Source organism: Hipposideros armiger, unplaced genomic scaffold (assembly GCF_001890085.2).
Source record: "Hipposideros armiger isolate ML-2016 unplaced genomic scaffold, ASM189008v1 scaffold_592, whole genome shotgun sequence".
NCBI lineage: Eukaryota > Metazoa > Chordata > Mammalia > Chiroptera > Hipposideridae > Hipposideros > Hipposideros armiger.
In genome coordinates, this window is record NW_017731942.1 from 295,421 (window position 1) to 319,459 (window position 24,039).

The 24,039-nt window shown below is 38.8% G+C and overlaps 1 pseudogene; it reads right to left on the reverse strand.

Annotated features, from left to right (window-relative positions):
• Positions 1 to 1,439: 1,439 nt before the first annotated feature.
• On the reverse strand, positions 1,440 to 2,428 carry LOC109371805 (archaemetzincin-2-like; annotated as a pseudogene).
• Positions 2,429 to 24,039: the final 21,611 nt, after the last annotated feature.

The window sequence follows — 24,039 nt, forward strand, 5'->3', positions numbered from 1 at the left end:
TCTGAATCATGTGATAATTCTGTGTTTTGCTTTCTGAGGAACCACCAAACTATTTCCTATTGCAGCTGTACAATTTTACACTGCTAAATATTTTATTCTTTTGAGGCTATTGTAAATGGAATTGTTTTTTTTAATTTGCTTTTGACTTGTTTATTACAAATGTTTAGAAATACAACTGATTCCTGTGTGTTGACTTTGTATCCTGCAGGTTTACTGAATTTGTTTATTAGCTATAAAAGTTTTTTATGGAGTCTTCTTTTTTTTAGCATATCAGATTATGTTGCCTGCAAACAGATAACATTATGTCTTCCTTCACAGTTTTGATGTCTGTCTTTTACTTCTTTTTCTTACCTAATTGCTCTGGTTTGAATTTCCAGAACTACGCTGAGTAGAAATGGTGAATGCTGGCTTTGTTGCCTTATTCCTAATCTTAGAGGAAAAACTTTCAATCTTTCACCATTGAGTATGATGTTAACTGTGGGGTTTTTATATATGTTTTTTATCATGTTGGGGAATTTACCTACTATTTCTGGTTTATTTAGTGTTTTTATATTAAGTTTTTTCAAATGCTTTTTCTGCATCAATTGGGATGATCATGTGGTTTTATTCCTTCCTTCTATTAATGTGATTTACAATATTGATTTTAGTATGTTGACCCATTCTTCCATTCCAGGAATAAATCCCACTTGGTCATGTGGTAATCCTTTTGATCTGCTACTCAGTTTGGTTTGCTAGTATTTTGCTGAGTATTTGCATCTGTATTCATAAAGGATTTTCATCTGTAGTTTCTTTTCTTGTAGTACTTTTGTATAGTTTTGGTATCAGGGTAATGTTGGCCTCAGAGTAAGTCAGGAAGCATTCCCTCTTCAGTTTGTTTGAAAAGTTTGAGAATAATTGGTATTGATTCTTCTTTAAAGGTTTGGTAGAATTCACTAATGAAGCCATTTGGTTCTGTGATTTTCTTTTTTATGAGGTTTTTAATTACTAATTTAACCTCCTTAGCAATTACAGGTTATCTTAATTCAGGCTGCTATAACACAATACCATTGACTGGGTGGCTTAAACAACATATATTTATTTCTCACAGTTCTGGAAGCTAAGAAGTACAAGATCAAGGTGCCAGCATATTGATATGTGGTGAGACCACTCTTCCTGGTTTTCAGATGATCGTCTTTTTGTTGTATCTTCACAGTGGGGAGGGCAGAAAGAGGAAGCAAGCTCTTTGTGTCTCTTCTTATAAGGACACTAATCCCATTATGAGGGTTCTGACCTCATGACCTACTTACCTTTCAAAGGCCCCACCTCCTAATACTATCATATTAGAGCTTAGAATTTCAATGTATGAATTTGGGGGGGAACACAAACATCCAGTTCATAACATAAATCTATTCAGATTTTCTTATGTGTGTTGTAGTTTAATTACTTTTATATGAAGGTACTTATTTTTGGAGGACTGCAAGGCATTTTATTATCCACTTTTTCTATTCCTTAAAGGTTTCCACAAGTTTTGGCAAATTCACATTATCCTCATGAACATATTTCAAATTGAGTCCAGGTCCATCAGCAGATTCATCATCAATCCACCCCACCAGCACTTTATCTGTCTACAATATGCCGAAGCCAGCAGCACACTGCAACTTAAGTATGGGTTGTCGGAAAAGTCATGACGTATTTTTTCTATGTTTTTCATTGCAAAAATGCGTCATGACTTTTCTGACAACCCAATAGATGGGCAAAGTTCAGCGGATCACCGATGGTTTCTTCCAGGTGATTGGAGCCTTACGTTAGACATGCAAGGCCTGACAATGTTGCAGTCCAAATATGTGTTCAATCTCGTAGGTTAAAGTCTTCCAAGACTGAAGTAGCAAGGTATTAGTCATTTCAGGAATATAATAGGAGTTAAATAGTCCCTTGAAGATGTTTTCTGGTGCTTCTCCACTTCGTATTTGTGAATACTTGACAAAGCTAAATATTCGCACACCATCTGTCAAAGAGGCCTGTACAGAAATTCCAAGAGTATCTTGAGTAAAGATAATTATTATCCCCACAACACAGAATGTACCTTCAGGGTTTTTTTTTTTAAACTACAGGATGTGTCATGCATGATTTTGTGTGTTATTATTGACACAAAAGGAATACCTCATTGTAAAGACAGGAAGCAGTTCGAAGAGATTTACTGTCAGGCCACAGAAAAATGCTTCGTAGTAGCCCTTGTGCCATTTAATATGTTCTTCACTGGGAATTCTGGTGTTCCTTGGAGATCCAGTATATAACAATGAACTGTATATTAAATACTGCATTTCTCTGTAAGGATCATTGAAAAACTATTCAAAGTCTTTGGGAAACTTACGATGGGAAGTGATCCAATCTGATTGCAAATGCAAGGTATTAAGTCTAAAAAAATTACTCTCTAGCTGGAAGGATTCATTCATCAAATGTTGTTCACCAGCATCTAAGTTTTCATACTGTTACACAAGTACTAGGTTCTCTGAAGTGAGAGCTCTTTCTAATTTCTATTCAGAGAGCCATACTGTTTGTATTTTTACAGAGAAAGGTTTCTCTGTTGAATCAAGTTTTTATGTTACAAGAACAGGAATGTGTGGGCCTGGCTGTAGAATTGTGCGGAGTGCCTTCACCACCCACTAGCCTTAATGCCACCCACCGACCTCCCATGGTAGCCCTTGCTTACCTCCATTTCTTCTTGAGTCAGCTTTGGTAGAATATGTTTCTAGGAATTTGTCTATTTCATCTATATTAGGTTATCTAATTTGGTGTACAACTGTTCATTGTATTACCTTATAATCTTTTTTATTTCTGTAAAATTAGTAGTAATGTCCCTACATTCATTTTAGATTATAATAATTTGAATCTTCTTTCTTTCATTCTTAGTCAATCTAGATAAAGGTTGTTAATTTTGTTGATCTTTTCAAAGAACCAGCTCTTAATTTCATTGATTTCTTTTCTTCTATCCTCTAGTTCTTCTCTACTTTTAATATTTCCTTCTGCTAATTTTGGCTTAGTTTGCTCTTCTTTTTTTAGTTCTATAAAATGTACAATTAGGTTATTGATTTGAGATATATTTTTTCAACACATACATATACAGCTATAAGTTTCCCTGTAATCACTGCTTTTGTTTTATCCCACAAATTTGCTGTGTTATGTTTTCCTCTTCATTTGTCTCAAGTAACTTTCTAATTTCCCTTGTTATTCTTCATTGACCCATTAGCTGGTTAAGAGTGTTTGTTTAATTTCCACATATTTGTAAGTTTTCTAGTTTTCTTTCTGTTATTCCCAGTTTCATTGTGATTGGAAAAGATACTGTGTGTAATTTCTATCTGTTTAAATGTATTGAGATATTTTTGTGGCCTAATATATGGTCTATTCTGTAGAATGTTCCATATGTACTTGAGAAGAATGTGTATTCTCTTTTGGTAAGTGTTCTGTATATGTCTGTTAGGTCTAATTGGTTCAAGTTTTCTATTTCCTTATTCACCTTCTGTCTGGTTTTTCCATCCATTATTTAGAATGGGGCATTGACATCTCCAACTATTATTGTAGAACTGTCTGTTTCTCCCATCAATTCTGTTGATTTTTGTTTCATATACTTTGGGGATCCTTAGGTACCAATATGTTTATAATTATATCTTCTTGCTGTGTTGAAAGTGTTATCACTATGAAATGACCTTCTTTGTCTCTTTAATATTTTCTCATTTAAAGTTTATTTCTGTCAATAATATAGCCACCCCAGCTCTTTTTTGGTTATTATTTGCAGTATCTTTCTCCATCTTTTTACTTTCAACCTCTTTGTTTCTTTCTAAAGTGAGTTGCAGATAGCATATAGATTTGTTCTGGGTTTGTTTGTTTGTATTTTAATTCAGTCTGTTAATCTTTATCTTTTAATAAGAGAGTTTAATCCACTTACATTTAATGTGACTAATGATAAAGAAGGCTTTACTTCTGTCATTTAGCCATTGTTTTTCTGGGGGTCTGCTATGCTTTTTTGTTCCTCAGTTTCTCCATTACTGCCTTTTTTGTAGTTAGTTGGTTATTGTACTATACCACTTTGATTCCCCTATTCTTTCTTTTTCTGTATATTCTTAAGTTATTTTCTTAGGAGTTACCTTGGGTATTACAATTAACATCTTAAATTTACAACAATCTGCTTTGAGTAATATCTACTGAGTTTCAACTGTATACAAACACTCTGCTCCTATACATTTGCATCCCTCCTTATGCTGTTCTTGTCACAGATTACATGTTTATGCATTGTATACCTATTATCGTAGATTTATAATTATTTTATGTATTTTTATTTTAAATAATATAGGGAAATGGGGACATTATAAGCCAAGCCAAAAGTACAATAATACTAGCTTTTATATTTACCTATAAAGTTGTATTTACTAGTGTTGTTTAATTTTTTTTATATCTTTGAGTTACTGTCTAGTGTTTTTCCATTTCAGCCTGAAAATTTCATTTTAGCCTTTCTTGTGGGGCAGGTATACTGGTAAAGATCTTTCTCAGCTTTTGTTTATTTGGAAATGCCTTAATTTCTGCTTCATTGTTGAAAGATAGTTTTGCTACATAGAGAATTCTTGGGTGACAGTTTTTTTATTTCAGCACTTTTTAAAAATGTCATCCCCTGCCTTCTGGTCTTCATGGCCTCTGATGAGAAATCTGCTGTTCACTTTATTGAGGATCCTTTGTATATGAAAACTGACATATCTCTTGTAGCTTTCAACAGTCTCTGTTTCTTTGAGTTTCAGCAAGTTGACTATAATATGTCTTGATGTTGATCTCATTAAATTTATCCTGTTTGGAGTTGTTGAGCTTCTTGGATGTATATATTCATGTCTTCTATCATATTTGGAAAGTATTTGCCCATTATTTCTTCAAATATTTTTTCTGCCCCTTTCTCTCTCTCTTCTCCTTCTGGGGCTCATAAAGCTTAGATTGGTCTGTTTGATTGTGTCCCATAGGCTCCTTACAGTCTGTTCACTTTTCTTCAGTTTTTCTTTCTGCTCCTTAGCTTGGATAATTTTTTAATGTCTAACCTTAAAGTTTATCAATTCCTTCTTTTATTTGCTCAGATCTACTGTTGAATCCCTCTAGTGAGTTTTTTATTTCAGTTATTGTATTTTTCAACTCCAGAATTTCTTTTTTAGTTTCTCTTTATAATTTTCATCTCTTCATTGATATTTTAAGACATCATCTTACTGATTTCCAATAGTTCTTTGTCCATGGTTTTTGTTACCTCATTAAACACATTTAAGACAGTTGATGTAATATCTTTGACTAATAATTCCAATATCTGGGCTTCCCCAGGGATAGTTTCTGTCAAACTTTATTTCCTGTGACTGGGCCATACATTCCTATTTCTTTATCTGTTTTGTAATTTTTTTGTTGATAAGTGGGCATTCTGAGCATCATGTTGTGGTAACTATGGAAATTTAATTCTCCCATTCATCAGGGATTGCTGCATTTTGTTTGTTGATGGCTGGAGGCATCCTTTTCTGAGTTTCCATACTATTTTTGCAAAGTGTGCATCCTTTGTTGTGTGTGTTCATTGAAGTTTCTCTTCTGTTTTCCCTACAGTCAGCTAGTGACCTGACAAAGTTTTCCTTAACTATCTGGCTCTCAAGAGAGAAAAAGAAAAAAAAAATACAGCTTGTTTGTTGAAGTTCTTTCATGGCTAGGAGGCAACTCAGCCCATGAGGTTTGAAACAATGGCCAACCTCCATGCCTGCCACTCATTGATTTAAAAAAAAACCCAGCAATCAGAAACCACAAACCTGACTTTTGAGAGACAAAGTACTTATTGCCCACTCTGGCTCCAGCCAGGAACGTGGGCTTCTGTACCCATAGCTGCTTGTTCTGGAGCTGGAATATAGGGAATGGTAGCCCCCAATTTCACCAATGCTGAAATTGACAAAAATTTATTAGCCCCTTCATCAAACTCTCTCCTAGATGTTGCAAGTGTTCTACTATACACAAGTTACAAAGTAGTTGCTTCAGATAATTCCTGCCAATTTGTTGGTTCAGTGAAGCAAAGGATTCCTGGAGCTTCCTACAGTTCCATCTTCCCTGATATCACGACAGTGAGTTTCTGTTTATTGATCTTGTGTCCTGCAAACTTGCTACATTTGTTTGTCAGTTCTAACAGCTTTTAAGTGGATTATTTAGGAATTTCTATACACCAGATTGTGCCATATGCAAAACAGGGTAGTAATTTCTTCTTTCTTTCTAGTCTGGACAACTTTTTTTTTCATTTTCTTGTCTAATTGTCCTATCTATAATTTTCAGTAAATATTGAATAAATGTAGTGAGAGAGAACTTCCTTGTCTTCTTCCTTATCTTATGGGGAAAGCATTTAGTCTTTCATCATTAAATATGATGAAAGATGTGGGTTTTTCATAGATGCCCTTTATGAGGTTAAGTTCTCTTCTGTTCCTAGTTTGTTGAGTGGTTTTATCATGAAAGGGATGTTGGATTTGGTTAAATGCTCTTTCTGCATCTATTGAGATGACTATGTGTTTTTTGTCTTTTATCCTGTTGATGTATTACATTATTTTCATATGTTAAACCAATCATACATTCCTTTGATTATATCCCATTTAGTCATGGTGTATACTCCTTTTTATTTAGGAAAGGTATGATTTGCTAATTATTAGGGGTTTTTAAGTATATATTTATAAAATATATTGTTCTGTACTTTTCTTCTTTGTGTGACATCTTTGTGTGTTTTCTTTTTTGTTTGTTTATTTGTTTAAAGATTTCATTGGAGAATTGGGGAGGAGAACAGTGTTGGGAAAGGGGAACATTGTGTTTTTCTAGGACCCATCAGCTCCAAGTCACATTGTTGTCTTTCAATCTTAATTGTGGTGGGTGCAACCTCAGCTCCAAGTGCAGTCACCACTTTCAATCTAGTTGCAGGGGGCATAGTCCACCATTCCATGTGGGAGTGGAACCGGCAACCTTGTTGTTAAGAGCATGTGCTCTCGGGCCGGCCGAGTGGCGCAATGGTTAAGAACTCGCTTGGGATGCCAGAGGGCACCGGTTCGGATCCCACATATGAGGGCCAGTGACACTGCCCTCTACAGCTAAGATGCTGAACAACAGCTCAACCTGGAGCTGGGCTGCCGTGAGTCGCTGGCGACGGCGTAGGCTGCAGTCCCTGTGGCAGTGGGTTGCCATGGGCTACCGTGTGTAGCCAGCAGCCAGCGTGAGCGGCCAGCAGCCGCAGTGAGCGGCCGTCCAGAAGCCGGTGACTGATCTGCCTCGCCAGGGAAGAGCACAATGATGGTGCCAACTTGGGCCAGTGAAGCAGCATCCTCCACAACTAGACTGAAGAACAAAACGACAGCAACTTGTCTGTTCCCCTTCCCCTAGTTCCCCAGTACTGTTCCCATCCCCCCAGTTACCCAATAAAAATCTTAAAAAAAAAAAAAAAAGAGCATGTGCTCTCACCAGCTCTGCCGCTCAGCGGGGGTGCAGCTCACTGGCCATGTGGAAATTGAACCAGTGACCCTGTTGCTTAGAGCTTGTGCTCTAACCAACTGAGCTACTCAGCCGGCCCCCTGTGTGTGTGTGTGTTTTGGTATCAGGGTAACACTGGCCTCAGAATGAGTTGGGAAGTATTCCCTGCTCTTCTAAGTTTTGAAAAAGTTTGTAAAGGATTTTATTAATACTCCTTAACATTTGTTAGAATTCACCACTGAAACCATGTAATCCTGGCATTTTCTTTGTGAGAAGCTTTTTTTTTTCCTCTTTTTATTTTTATTGCTAGTTTCAGGTGTACAGAACAATGAATAGTTATCCTTTTCACCCTTCACACAGAAACAGTCCCCCTCCCCATCTACTGCCCTTCCACCCCCGATATCATACTTATCTATTACAATTCTATTGACTCCTTTCCCACACTCTACTCCACGTTCTGTGACTATATGTATATATAATTATAGTTGACATACAATATTATTCAACATCAGCTTCAGAAATACAGTGTGGTGGTCAGGCCTCTACACCGACTATGAATTGGCCTCCTTAACAAGACATGAGTCCATCTGGCCCCCTAAAAAGTATTTACAACATTACTGATTATATTCCCCAGACTGTCTTTTCTATCACTAAGGCCATATTGTAGTTACCAATTTGTATTGTCTCGTCCCTTCCCCTTCTCCTTCATCCCCACTCCCTCCCAACTAGCAACCCTAGATTTTCCTCTGTGTCTCTGAGACTACTTCTGTTTACATTTCTCATTTATTCAGTTTTTTAGAATCCATGTACAACTGAGATCATATGGTATTTGTCTTTCTCAGACTGACTTATTTCACTTAGCATAATGTTCTCTAGGTCCATCCATATTGTTGCAAATGGTATGATTTCAGTCTTCTTTATAGCTGAGTAATACTCCATTGTATAAATGTACCACAGTTTCTTAATCCAGACATCTACCGATGGGCATTTCAGTTGTTTCCAAGTTTTAGCTATTGTGAATAGCACCACAATGAACATAGGGGTGCATATATTTTTTCGAATTAATGTCTTGGGTTTTTCTGGATAATTACTGTGGGAAGTTTTTTTTATTCCTAATTCAATCTGTTTACTTATTATAGACCTATTCAGATTTTCTGTTTCTTCTTGAATAATTGGTGGTATTTGTGCTTTCTAAGAACTTGTCCATTTCATCTGTTATCTAATTTGTTGGCATTTCTAGTGTTTCCTTGTGATTCATTTTATTTATGTAATGTCAATAGTAATATCCCCTCTTTAACTTCTGATAATAGTAATTTGTTACTTTTATTTTTCCTTGGGTAGCCTGCCTTGAGTTTTATCAATTTTATTGCTATTTTTAAAAACCAGTTTTTTATTTTGTTGATTTTCTCCATTGATTTTCTATTGTCAGTTTTTATTTATTTCTGCTGTGATTTTTCTGATTTCTACTGCTTGCTTTAGGTTTAAATTGTACTATTGCCCTAGTTTCCTAAAGTGGAAGCTTAGATTATTAACGTTAGAGCTTTCTTTCTTTCTACTATATGTATTTAGAGCCGCAAATTTTCTTGTAAACACTGCTTTCATTGCATTCCACAAATTCTGAAATTTTGTATTTTTCATTTTTTATTTAGTTCAAAACTTCTCTCTCTCTCTCTCTCTCTCTCTCTCTCTCTCTCTCTCTCTCTCTCTCTCCCAAAAATTTGTTTGACCCATGTGATATTTAGAACTATGGTATTTAATCTCCAAATATTTTGGAAATTTCCAGCTATCTTTCTGTTGATTTCTAGTTGAATTCCACTGTGGTCTGAAAACATTCTTTCCATGATTTCTATTCTATTAAATTTGTTAAGATGTATTTTGTGGCCCAGAATGTGATTTATCTTAGTAAATTTACTCTGCCATTAATGGACTTCTCTATGCTGACATTTATAGTAATCACATTTTTGCATTTCTCTGTGGATTTAAGAACCAAGTGTGTACCAATAAACATTGCCTATCTTCTTCTTATTTTTTATGTGCCTTTTAAATATTTTAATCTGAGTGGCTCTTCTGTTCTTTTTTCTTACAATGTATTTGTTAAGGAACTCAGTGCCTTAATTTTAGTTCCCCACTGTCTGATTTTGCTGATTGTATGTAATAGTACAGTTCAACATGATTCTCTGTCCCATGGATCCAGAATCTTGGTCAGTGCTTATCTGATTTGTTATTTTGGTAAAACTACATGTGGTATTGTGTTCTTTCATTAGGAGTTACTTATTGCCTGCTTATCTCCTTTTGTAATGTTAGCAGCCAGTAGGAATATCTCCAGGTTGGTTCCTGATTCTTTTTGATATAACCTTTCTATGTCAAGATATTCTGATCAGGGGTTGGCAAACTTTTGAGACGGAAGAGCCGCCAGGGGTCAGCAAACTGTGGCTCAGGAGCAACAGGCTCTGAATTAAAATTGAAAATGAAAATAAGGGCAGGCCAAGTGGCACATTGGTTAGGAGTTGGCTTGGGACACCAGCTCTGAGCAGCAGGGCCCCGGTTCAGATCCCACATGAGGGCCAGTGATGCTGCGCCCTCTACAGCTAAGATGGTGAACAACAGCTCGACCTGGAGCTGGGCTGCCATGAGTCTCCAGCGATGACGTAGGCTGCAGTGGGGCTGGCTGGCAGCGGGCATGCGCTTTTGTGAGCTGCCTTGAGCCACCATGAGTGGCCATCCAATGGCTAGTGAGCGACTGCCTCACCCAGGAAGAGTGCAATGATAATATCAACATGGGCCAGTGAAGCAACGTCCTCCACAACTAGACTGAAGAACAAAAGGACAGCAACTTGTCTGTTCCCCTTCTCCGATTCCTCAATGCTATTCCCTTCCCCAATTCCCCAATAAAATCTTTCTAAAAAAAGGAAAATAAAACTATCATAGTTTCATTTATAAAAATTTTAAAGGATATTATTCACATAATGGTAATTATATAAATATATATTTATGGCTCTTGAATAATTTTTAACTTGTTGTGAGGGACAGGATTGGCTCTTCCAGGGGTCGACAAACTTTTGAGACAGAACGTACCCAAAGAGCCGCATGTGGCTCACGAGCTACAGTTCGCAGACACCTGTTCTAGATATGGATCTTTTCTGCTCTTCAAATCAGTCATTTCTCCAAGAATCCCTGGTTTCATTTACAGGGAAGTGGTGTTTTAACAGCACAATCTAAGTAATGGGGCATGATCATTGCTATTAGGCTTGTGATTGTGTTTAGGACTTTTAGTAGACAGATAAACAAACATAAACATATTTTTAAGTAGTATTGCCAGGTTTGTCCACTGTAGTTTCCCACCTTCCCTTCTTTCCAAAATCTACTCTTTGGAATCAAGTCACTAACTATTGCCCACATTCAAGGAGTGAGGAATTAAACTTCACCTTTTTGAGGGGGTCTCCCCTTAGTTTTTAAATTTTTATGTTATACCTAGAATAGGTAGCATACTGCCCTTTTAACCCTTGATTAAGTATTCTAGAAATAACTATATACTGGGGGTGCCAAAATATATATACAAAAAATATATACACATGACTTGTATCATCTTTTGTTATTGGTATATATTGAGTATTACAATCTTAATACAGTTTTTTCCTTTCTTAAAATGTGTATACATTTTTTTGGCACCCTCTGTATTTAATGCCCATCACCAGTCCTTATGCCAGTTTTTCCAGTCATTTTGGTTGTCTGACACTAGTTCTCCAGTGGGTTCCCCAAGAAGTGCTCAGAGGTACAATATTCCTTAAGTTCTAGTATGTCAGTAATGGTTTGTCCACACCTTTAATAATTGAATGTCAGTTTGACTGACTTGCAATAAAATTCTTGATTCACATATAGTTTACCTTTTTATTTTATGAAGAAAAATGGAAGCCTTTCAAGGAAAGTATATATATTGTTCATTCAAACTAGCACACCAATATTGAAAAGTCTCACTTATAAATTAACTTCTACCATTTTCATAGCATGTGATTGATACTTTTAATATTTTTAATTTGTCAATTACAGTGACATACAATATTATATTAGTTTCAAGTGTACAACATAATAAGCCATCTGGCCAGCCTTAATTATTGTCTTAATGCTATACTTTACATCCCCATGACTATTTTGTAACGACCAATTTGTGTTTCTAATCCCTTCATATTTTTCACCCACTCCTAAACCATCTTACCACTTGGCAACCATCAAAATGTTCTCTGTATGAATTTGTTTTCTGTTTTGTTTGTTCACTTATTTTCTTCTTTAGATTCCACATATAGGTGAAATCATATAGCATTTGTCTTTCTCTGTCTGACATACTCCACTCAGCACAATACCCTCTAGGTCTATCTATGTTGTTGCAGATAACAACATTTTGTTATTTTTTATGGCTGAGTAATATTCCATTATAGAGATGTACCACCTCTTCTTTATTCATTCATTGAAGGATGGACACCCAGGTTGCCTCCATATGTTGGCTATTGTAAATAATGCTGCAATGAACATATGGATGTACATGTCCTTCCATGTAGTGTTTTGGGTTTCTTTGAATAAATACCCAGAAGTAGAATTACTGGGCCCTTTTATCACTCCTCTTATAGCCTTTGTTTTCAAGTCTATTTTGCCTTGTATAAGTATTACTACCTCAGGTTTTACTTGTTTGTTTGTTTTCATTTTCATGAAATATCTTTTTCTAGCTCTTTACTTTCAGCCTGTGTGTATCTTTCAATCTGAAGTGAGTCTGTTATGGGCAGTATATGTAAGGGTTTTGTTTTCTTTTCCATTCAGCCACCCACTGTCTTTTGATTGAATCATTTAATGCATTTACATTTAAAGTGATTATTGTATATATGTCATTATTCCAATTTATTATTCATATTTTTTATGTTTTTATCTTCTTAAAGAAGTCCCTTTAACATTTCTTGTAATACTGGTTTGGTGGTGATGAGCTCCTTTAGCTTTTTCTTTTCTGGGAAGCTCTTTATCTGTCTTTTGATTCTAAATGATAGTTTTGCTGGGTAGAGTAATCTTAATTGTAGGTCTTTGCTCTTCATCACTTTGAATATTTCATGCCAATTGCATCTGGCCTGCAAAGTGTCTGTTGAGAAATTGGTTGACAGTCTTATGAGAGCTCCCTTGTAGGTAACTAACTGCTTTTCTTTTGCTGCTTTTAAGATTCTTTGTCTTTAACATTTGGCATTTTAATTATGATGTGTCTTAGTGTAGGCCTCTTTGGATTCATTTTGTTTGGGACTCTCTGCACTTCCTGGGCTTGTATGTGTATTGCCTTCACCAGGTTAGGGAAGTTTTCTGTCATTATTTCTTCAAATACGTTTTCAATTTCTTGCTCTTGTCTCCTTTTGGTACCCCAATGATGTGAATGTTGGTATGCTTGATGTTACCCCAGAGACCCCTTAAACTATTCTCATTTGGGGGGGATTCTTTTTTATTTCTGTTGTTCTAATTGGGTGTTTTCTTATACCTTATTTTCAAAATCACTAATTCGAACCTCTGCTTCATCTAATCTGTTGATTCCTTCTAATGTATCTTTATTTCAGTTATTGTAGTCTTCGTCTATGACTCATTCTTTTTTATGTTTTCTATCTCCATTTTTATGTTTTCTCTGTTTGTTGAAGTTCTCATTGAGCATCCCTATAACCAGTGTTTTGAACTCTGCATCTGATAGATTGCTTGTCTCCATTTTGTTTATTTCTTTTTCTGGAATTTTGTTCTGTTCTTTCATTTGGGATATGTTTCTTTGTCTCCCCATTTGACTTCCTCCCTGTGTTTGTTTCTATGTATTAAGTAGGGCCACTATGTCTCCCAGTCATAGTAGAGTGGCCTATGTGGTAGGTGTCCTGTGGAGCCAGTGGCACAGTCTCCCTAATCACCTGAGCCTTGTGCTGCTAGTGTGTCTCTTGTGTGGATTGCATTTACCCTCCTGTTGTAGTTGAGCTTTGCTTGCTGTTTGAATGACAATAGGAGGGATCTACTCACCCTGATCAGTTGTGAGGACTGCCTGTGACTACAGTGGAGAAGCTGTTGTGCAAAGGCTGACCCTACAGAGCAGGATTTGCATTAGTAGAGCTCTGGTGCCTTCTCAGTCATCCCTTTGGTAGTGTCATCTGTGGAGGAAGACAGGTGGTGTTGTGGCATGGTCCAAAGATGGTCACCAGCAGTGACAACCTCAGGGCCTGCTGGGAAGAGCCCCACTGTAAACCAAGCTCAGCCACTGCCTGTTCCCTGCACGGGGTCCCCTGGCATGAGCCACAAAGTGATCTGCAGATATCTTACCCTTGCACTGGGCTTGGAGGTACCTGGGAGAGGCTAAGCTGTGATCCGAGGCTGGCTGCCATTACTACTGGGCTTGGGACTATTTAGCAAGAGGTACAGAACATGACAAGGCCAGATGCTGATTGTTTGGGGTTTGTGAATCTTTGGGAGAGTTTAGGAAATTCTGCAGCATGAACCAAGACAGGCCATTTGGATGGAGAAGCCACTGGAAGTGGCTTAGGTGAGTCTGAAATTTGGATGTGTGTGTGTGTATGGGGGGGGGTAGTCTCAGAGAATCACCAGGATGGTGCTAACAGTGTTAGCCAGGTTGATGGAGACTGAGATATGGCTGCTGCATAGGTTTGAACACTGGGAGGGGAGAGAGCTCAACAAAGGAATAATGGCTTCTGCCAGCACTTCTCTCTGGGACAAAGCTACCCCTCAAGCCCTTGCTCCAAAGCCAGACAATTCAGTTCATCCCCATATGTCCCTTATGCCTTTGAGTTGCTGCCCCAGCACTGGAGTAGTGAGTTAGTCTGTCAGCAAGTAAGTCTATGTGCGCGCCCTTTAACAGGAGTTCCTGAGAGTGCAGCTGCCCTCTGTCTCACTCAACCACAGTCTTCACTGGTTTTCAAAGCCACAAGTTGTAGGGACTTCTCAACCCTGGAACCCTGGGCTGTGGAGCCTGGTGTGGGGCTGGGACCTCTCACTCCTCAGGAGGGACCACTCCATAGCCAAAATATCCCTCCCAGTTTTTAACCACCACATGTAGGTATGAGGACCAGCCTGTTCCAAGTCTCCTCCCCTCCTACCAGTCTCAAGGTGGCTTCTTCTGTATGTCCTTAATTATAGGGCTTCTGTTCAGCTAGACTTCAAGTGATTCTCAATGATAGTTGTTCTGTAGTTTAGTTGTAATTTTGATGTGGTCATGAGAGGATACAAGCAGTGTTTCCCTACTCTGCCAACATGACTGAAAAAAATGTGATTGACATTTTTAAAGCACTCTCAGGGGTTTATGAGTAGCAATATACTCTATTGCATTCTGTATGTGAATCACTCCCCCTTCTTCTTCTCATTACATCTGTCTATATTCCCATAGTTTTCCAAGCAGTGTAACAAATTACCACAAACTTAGCAGGTTAAAACAACATTTATTATGTCATAGTTTCCATGCTTCAGGATCTCAGCATAGCAAAGCTGCAACCCTGATCAGTGTTTCACAAGGCTATGATCATGGTATCAGCCAGAGTAGGGATTCTACCTGAGTCCTCTTCCAGGCTCAAAGGGGTTAGTGGCAGAATTCATTTCCTGTTGAATTTATGGTAGCATGCTTCTTTAAGGGCTGAAGGAGTGCTTTTCTAGCTTCTCAATGCCAAAGGCAAGGTGGACATAGTTTCCACAATGGACAGCAGAATCAAAGCTGTCTGATTTGTATAGACCTATGTCATTAGCTAATTGATCATGGTGTGCCTAGAAGTGAAATAAATAGGAAGCCTACTAAATTCTTACTTGATTTATATAAGCAGAAAAGTCCCAGGTCAAGGGAACAGAAGTCTAACTCAAATCATAAAAATAGAGAGTCACAGTCCCTCATTCAATTCCCAGGCTTGAGCTAGTTAATAGACTAAGACTCCTTAAATGAAGGAGAATCTGGGTCCTCTTAAGGAACGACCCAGTAAACTACCAAAAAATTTATACTGTTAATCTTTCTCCCAGCCTTCTCCAAAGGAACCTCTGGCCTGTAACCAGGATAACTGTCTATTGAGGAAAAGGAAATAATTAGGCCTTCCAGGGACTACTAGACACTGGCTATGAACAGGCACTGATTCCAGGAGACCCAAAATGTCATTGTGGCCCTTTAGTCAGAGTAAGGGCTTATGGAAGTCAAATGGTGAATGGTGTTTTAGCTCAGGTCCATCTCATAGTGATCCAGTGGGTCCCCAACCCCATCCTTTTTGTATTTCTCCAGTTCCAGAATGCAAAATTGGAATAAACATACTTAGCAGCTGGCAGAATCCCCACACTGGATTTCTGACCTGTGGAGCAAGGGCTATTGTGGTAAAAAAAAAAAAAGGCCAAATGGAAGTCATTAGAACTGCCTCTACCTACAAAAATAGTAAACTAAAAGCAATACTGTATTCCTGGAAGAGTTGCAAAGATTAGTGCCATGACCAAGGACTTGAAGGATGCAGGGGTGGTGATTCCCACCAAATCCCCTTTTAACTCTCTTGTTTGACTTATGCAGAAAACAGATGGGTCTTGGAGAATGAGAGTAGATTATCACAACCTTAACAGTTGGTGACTCAAATTGAAGCTGCTGTACCAGATGTGGTTTCATTTCTTGAGCAAATTAACACATCCCCAGGTAGCTGGTATGCAGCTATTGATCTGGCAAATGCTTATCCAGAAGGCTCAACAGAGTAGATTGCTTTCATCTGGCAAGGCCAGCAATACACCGTCAGTGTTCTACCTCAGTGTTACATCAATTCTCCAGTCTGGGAGTATTTGAAATCTTGCTCCCTGGCATATGTTGTCAGATTGGCTCAAATAAATTTTTATAAAAATTATCTACAGGTTTGGACATTTCTCATATTGATATTTACTTGGCATAGTATGGCAGGATTCTGAAGAAGCCCACCAAGGACCACCTTGTGGACCCAGACCTGGCGTTAGGTACAAACAAGGGCCCATTGTGCCCGCTGGCTCCCCACTTCCGATCAGGTGAACTTGAATTATTTTTCTCTCAGTATCCTGGGCCTCCTTGCTTTCAGTAGCAGGTCATGACTTTATTTGAGCTGTTCTTAGAAAATCCTCAATATGGATAAGAGTTGATATAACCCAAGGAAAGGAGCGAAAAAGGATTGCTGCTTTTAATTTTGTGTTTTTAATTAGATTACTTACTGAGAGTCTAAATGAGATCTTTGCTGGTTAAGTGAGAGACTGAACTCTATTGAGCTCCAAAAGAGAAAAGGCACTTGCTTCCCTAATCCAAACAGCCAATGGGATGATGATAGTTGTTCAGACCTCTGAATCTGAAGTGATTGAGACAGGGGCCAGAAGTTATCCAATGAGGTAATGCAACTGATCCTGGAGAAGAAAACAGCAGCTTGGGAGAGAACCCTCAAATGAGTTCACCCCCCAAGACAGGGGCCCGTGCCTTGGAAAAGGTCTGATAAGGTCTCACTGGCCCTTGCTCAGGTATTCTTAGGTGATTAAGAATTTTTGTGGGGCTGCCTGAGGAAAAGTTTTCTCTAGAGCATAAAGCTGTCCTAGAGAGAGATCAGCCACATTTGGTTCATCAGGAGATGTGCACGTAAGGACTGGTTGTCCCTAGAAATTTGCTGAGAATCCACAGATCTCAAAATTAACATGGGAAATTGTGCCTCCCAGGCCAATGCCCACCACAGTCAGCCTGCCATTTATAACTAAGACGACTGAGATGAGGATCCTTTGATACTTCTAAATCAATCTTTTGTGCACACAATTAGAAAAAGTCAGCTATAAAATTAGAACGGCTGAAAAAAATTATTAGAGACTGCCTCAGAACTTAAAAAGGCCTTTTCCTATAAGCTAAAATAAAACTATGTAAAAAGATTTACAAGAGACAGAGAAAGTTTTAGATAAACAGGTCAAACTAAGGTGTCATTTAGGTGTCAACCCAAATCCTTGAGATATTAAAAATGTATCCTTCTTTTAAAAGGGAGAAGGTCATTTGGAACTTGACTTGTCAAGGACTGATGTAAATTGTAAATGCTTCCAGGGAAAATTTGGATCCAACTGTTCTTTTATAAACTAGTGAGATTTTCCTCATGGCTAAAAACTCTCTGTGTCTGTCTATGTATGTCTGTATATATGTGTTGTAAATGTGAGGTAATTTTCTACATCTGAATGGCATTGTTAAAATTAATTTAAAGGTAAATGCTTGTAATGGTTGGATATTCTAAAATTCTCAGAAATATAGAAATTGACTTAAATGCTTTTCAAGTTCATATGATCTAAGATTAATCCTTAGTAAATAAAAGCTAGCTTAAGTTTGTTGGTTTAAGTAAAACAGACATGTCTTTATTTTGCCTGGGTTTTACAAAAAGAAGTCCATGTTCATAATTATATCTACGAAAAATATTTCTAGAGATTTTAAAATGTCCAAGCTAAAGAATGTTAATTGGTTACTTCTAGTTTTCATTAGAAATCGAGGTTTGAAGGATTAAAAATCTCAAAATATATAGGAATATCTTTGCAGTGTTTCAGAAGGGCCCCTGGAACACTTCAAAAGACTTGTCTGTTAGGTTAAATTGCATGAGAAGCATTGTAAAGTTAGTAATGAAAAATGCCTAGGGTATATGGTATGGGTAAACTATTATATGTTGTAAATTAAATGAATAGTTGGGACTATGGGAGACCCAAGATAGCTGCTTGGTTCTTCCAGGCTCCCTAGCATACCCCATTTTTTAGTTTTTGCATTCCTTCATGCATCACAGTGCATTTAAACTGGACTTAAATGAAACAACTTGTGAGCTGACATCATTGAAAAGAGACATCTTACACTATTACCAAGGTTTGATAGAGTCATGTAAAGAAAATGCCAAATTGGAAACCATTTCCTTTCACAACAAACTCTTAGATGCCAAAGACTTTAAACATCATTGATTGCCACCTGGAGATTTTGTTTATTGGAAAGGACATCAAATAAAAGACACTTTTCCAACTTCACTGGATCTATTCAGGCACCTAATAAAAAATGGACATCTATCTACTCCTGTCTACAGACATCAAAGACTCCTTGCGGATGAGAATTCGCTGACACCAGAGGTAGACAGCTATCCCAAGACATGGATAAGGCCTGTATATTTATGGATTAATATTGAACTTAGAATCCATTTTGTTTGATTGTCTTTATCTGTCTACTAACAATATATGTCATAATAATTATTCTTGGAGATTTTCTATATAGTCCAATCTTTATGATTACTGAAAATGTATAAGATAATTGTTAATACTATTTTTGTAGCTTATGTAAATATTATATTAGATGCCAAATACAGAAAAATGAGACAGAAGGCAAAACAAATCATGATAGTTTACAGAATAGCAATGATCCAGAGTATTTTTCTCAAAATGAAGACCATAAGATCTGTCTTCCATTTACCTGTCCTTCCCTTTTCTGAAAAAAAAAACAAAAACATCAGTGTCAACTCATATCCCATGGTTATGGTATTGCCCCCTCCCCAATGATCAACACGATGACCTTGATACTGACACTTCCTAGGAATGAGCCTTCCTAGCGCTGTGAGACCACACTATCTGACCAAAAGGTTGGTCATCAATGCATCGTTCAGATTGACTTATGACCAAAAGAGGGAACTATGGACAAAGAAAAGGGGTTTTATGGAAAGTAACCTCATGGGGTGATCTGATCATAAATCCCCAGTGGAGCAGGTGATGGTGGCTAGTCACGCCTCAGGCATATAATTTCTTTAGTAAAAGGCTTGTCTTTGACTTAAACAAGCCCTGTCCATAATTTCTGTGCACCTAGGTTAACACACCTTTGAAATAAGTCCTAACCACCATTTAGAGAGCATATAATCTTAACTATTCTGTAATCCAGTCCCTACTTTGCTTTCTCCCACTTCCACATAATCTTTCTTATGGTCCCTCCTTGATTTTAAATGCATAAAAGAATCTGCAAAACTATTATTCTCTGGGGCATTTGAGATCTTGCTCCTGGCATATGTCATCAGATTGGGTCAAATAAACTCTTATAAAAATTTTCTACACACAAACACACACACACACACACACACACACACACACACACTCGCACACTCACATCTCCACTCCTATGTTACAGTTTAGTTTGTGGGGCTCTTGATCACCTTTCCCTTCCACAACATATCAAACTGGTCCATTACATTGATGACTTTATGCCTGATTGGACTCAGTGAGTAGGAAGTAGCACTCTAAACTTATTGGTAAGTCACTGTGTGTCAGAAGATGAGAAATAAATTCAACTAAAGTTCAGGTGTTTTCTATGTCAATGAAATATCTGGGAGTCCAGTGATGTCAGGCATGTGGAGACGTCCCTACTAAGGTGAAGGATAAGTTGTTACATGGCCCCTACTACAACCAAGAAAGAGGCACAATACCCAGTGGGCCTCTTTAAATTTGGGAGGCAACATGCTCCTCATTTGGGTGTGTTACTCTAACCCATTTACCAAAAGTGGCGAGTTTTGAGTGGGGCCCAGAATGAGAGAAGGCTCTGCAGCAGGTCCAGGCTGCCATGCTAGCTGCCCTGCCACTTGAGCCATATGATCCTCAGATCCAGTTGTTCTTAAAGTAGCAGTTCCAGGTAGAGATGTTGTTTGGAGGCCTTGGCAGTTCCCACAGGTGAATTGCAGTGCAGGCTTTTAGGGTTTTGGAGCCAGGCCCTGCCATCCTCTGCAGGGTTTTGCCTTTTGAGAAATAGCTCTTGGCCTGCAATTGGGCCTTAGCAGACTGAATGCTTGACCATGGGCCACAGAGTTACTGTGCAACCTGGGCTGCCCATCCTTAACCGGGTGTTATCTGACCCACCAAGCTGTAATGTTGGGTGTGCACAATAACACTCCATCATCAAATGAAAGTGGTCTATATGTGACTGGGCCCAGGCAGTCCCTGAGAGTACAAAGAAGTTACATGAAGAAATGGTGCATGGTCCCACTTCTGCTGCATTGCCATCTCTCCCCCAGCCCTTAACTATGGCCTCATCAGGAGTCTTCTAGAATGAGATGACAGAGGAAGGCTGAGGCCTGGTTTACAGATGGTTCTGCACAATATGCAGGCACTACCTGTAAGTGGACAGATGTAGCACTACAGACCCTCTCTGAGACATTCCTGAGGACAGTGGTGAAGGTTAATCCTCCCGGTGGGCAGAACATGGAATAGTGCACCTGCTTGTTCACTTTGCTTGGAAGCAGATGGCCAAATGTATGATTCTATGCCAATTCGTGGCTGTGATCAGTGCTTTGGTTGGAACGTCAGGGACTTGGAAGAAATATGATTGGGAAATTGGTAACAAAGAATTTTGGAATGAATAGACCTCTCTGGGCAAAAAAAAAGTGAGTATATTAATGTCCTATATTAATGCTCATCAGAGAGTGACCTCAGCAGAAGACTTTTTTAATAATCAAGGGGACAGGATGGCCCATTCTGTGGATAGCAGCCAGCTTCCCCTCCCACCCCTGTCATCGCCCAGCTCATGAAAATAATGGCCGTGCTGGTAGAGATGAAGGCTATGCAAGGCTCAGCAATGTGCACTCCCACTCACCTAGGCTGACCTGGCTACAGCCACCCCTGAATGACCCATCTGCCAGCAGCAGACGCCAACACTGAGCCCCCAGTATGGCACCATTCCTGGGGTGATCAGCCAGATACCTGGTGGCAGGTTGATTACACTGGACTGCTTCCATGTTGGAGGGGCAGTGTTTTGTCCCAACTGGAGTAGACACTCAGGATATGGATTTGCTTTCCTTGCACATAATACTTTATCCAAAACTATCATCCATGGAGTTACAGAATACCTCATCCACCATCATGGCATTCCACACAGCATTGCTTCAGATCAAAGAATTCACGTCACCACAAAAAAGTGCAGCCATGGACCAATGCTAAAGAAATTAATTGGTCTTACCATGTACTCCACTGTCCTGAAGCAGCTGGCTTGATAGAATGGTGGAATGGCCTTTTGAAGACTCAGAACAGCACCAGCTAGGGGGCAGCATCTTGCAGGGCTGGATTAAGTTTCTCCAGAGGGTTGTATGTGCTCTGAATCAGGGGCCAATATATGGTGCCATTTCTCTGATAGCTAGAATCACAGGTCCAGGAATCAAGGGGTGAAAATGAAAGAGGCATCACTCACTGCTATCCCTAGTGACCTACTAGCAAAATGTTTGCTTCCTATCCCTGTGGCTGTGCTCTTCTGGCCTGAAAGTCTTTGTTCCAAAGGAAGGAAGGCTTCCACCAACAGACACAACAATTCTATGGAACTGAAAGTTAAGACTGCCATCTGGCCACTTTGTGTTTCTCCTGCCTCTGAATCAACAGGCAAGGAAGACTTACTGGGTGATTGATACTGACTACCACAAAACTGGACTGCTACTCCATGAGGAGGTGAGGGAACATACATATGGAATACAGGAGATCCCTTAGGGTATCTCTTGGTGTTACCATGTCCTATGACTAAGGTCAACAGAAAACAACAACTCAACCCACACAGGACCAGTAATGACCCAGACTCTTCAGAAGTGAAGGTTTTAAATCATCCTCCCACCTGGTGAAGAACCATGACCGGCTGAGGTGCTTGCTGAAGTCAAAGGAAAAACAGAATGGGTAGTAAAAGAAGGTAGTTATAAACACCAGTTACAACCCCATGACCAGTTACAGAAATGAAGACTGTCATTGTCATGAGTATTTCCTCATTTTATTATGAATGTGTGTGTGTGTGTGTGTGTGTATCTTTGTTTTCTTTCCTCTCTGTTTTTTACATGTAACATAAAATATATTGACTTTATATCATGGTACTTAAGTATTGTTAATTTTACATCATAGTATTTAAGTTATGGGATATCAAGAAAAGTAAATATCATTTAAAGACTTTACCTCTTCTGGGAAAGGGGTTAGTGCATGTTTCGTTGTATGTAGGATAGTTGTAGTATGAAATTATTATCATCTTTATTTGGAGATTAAATATGGTTTAAGGAGATGTGTATAGGTGTCAGGTTGACAAGAGGTGGATATGTGATGCTTAATTTTTTGCTTGACTGGGATAAGGGATGCCCAGATAGCTGGTAAAACATTATTTCTAGGTGTGTCTGTGGGGGTATTTCTTGAAGAAATTATACCATTTGACTCAGTAGACTGTGTAAAGAGATCTGCCCTCACCAATGTGGGCAGACATCATCCAATCTGTTGAGAGCACAAATGGAACAGAAGAATTAAAGAAGGGCAAATTTGCTCTCTCTCCTTGACCTGGGACATCCATCTTCTCCTACCCTTGGACATTGGAGCTCCTGATTTTCAGGCCTTTGGACTCTGGGCTGAGTACCAGTGGCCCCGTCCTTCTCAGACTTTGAACTTAGGCTGATTTCACTACCAGCTTTCCTGTTTCTTCTGCTTTCAGACAGCAGACATTGGGACTTCTTGGTCTCCACAACCACGTGAGCAAGTTCTCATAATAAATCTCTCTTTCTCTTCATATATACAAGGTTGGACAATTAAGTTCACAAACTTGTTGCAACAATGTTACAAAACTTTTTTTATATCAGAGAGGTTATTCATTATGAATTGGTATCAACTGGACAAACAATGAACCAGGTTTACTATTTGGAAGTGCTGAAAAGGCTGCATGAAAGTTAGATGACCTGAACTTTTTGCCAACAATTCATGGCTCTTGCATCACAACAATGCACCAGCTCACACAGCACTGCCTATGAGGGAGTTTTTAGCCTGTAAACAAATAACTGTATTAGAACACCCTCTCCATTCACCTGATCTGGCTCCCAATGACTTCTTTCTCTACCTGAAGATAAAGGAAATATTGAAAAGAAGACGTTTTGATGACATTCAGGACATCAAGGGTAATATACCAACAACGTTGATGGCCATTCCAGAAAAAGAGTTCTAAAATTGCTTTGAAGAGTGGACTAGACACTGGCATTGGCCCATAGCTTCCCAAGGGGAGTACTTCGAAGGTGACTATAGTGACATTCAGCAATGAGGTATGTAGCACTTTTTCTAGGATGAGTTCATGAACTTAATTGTCTGACCTCATATATTCCCTACTAGTTCTGTTTCTCTGGATAACCCTAGCAGACGCAGTTTCCATGCTTTAGGAGCTCAGCACAGCATACTTGGAAACTTGATTAAGGTCTTACAAGACTGCAATCATGGTATCAGCTAGGGCTGAAGTCGCATCAGAGTCCTCTTCCAGGCTCACACACTTCTTGGCAGAATTCATTTCCTGTTGAATTCATGGTGACTTGCCCTTTCAAGGCCCAAAGGAGTCTCTTTCTGGTTTCCCATCTTTCCTTAGAGGGAAGGCTTCTTTTATTTTATTTTATTTTTAAGATTTTTGGGGGGGAATTGGGGAATGGGAACAGCGCTGGGGAATTGGGGGAAGGGGAACAGACGAGTTGCTGTTGGTTTGTTCTTCAGTCTAGTTGTGGAGGACGTTGCTTCACTGGCCCAAGTTGGCACCATCATTGCGCTCTTCCTAGGTGAGGCAGATCAGTCGCC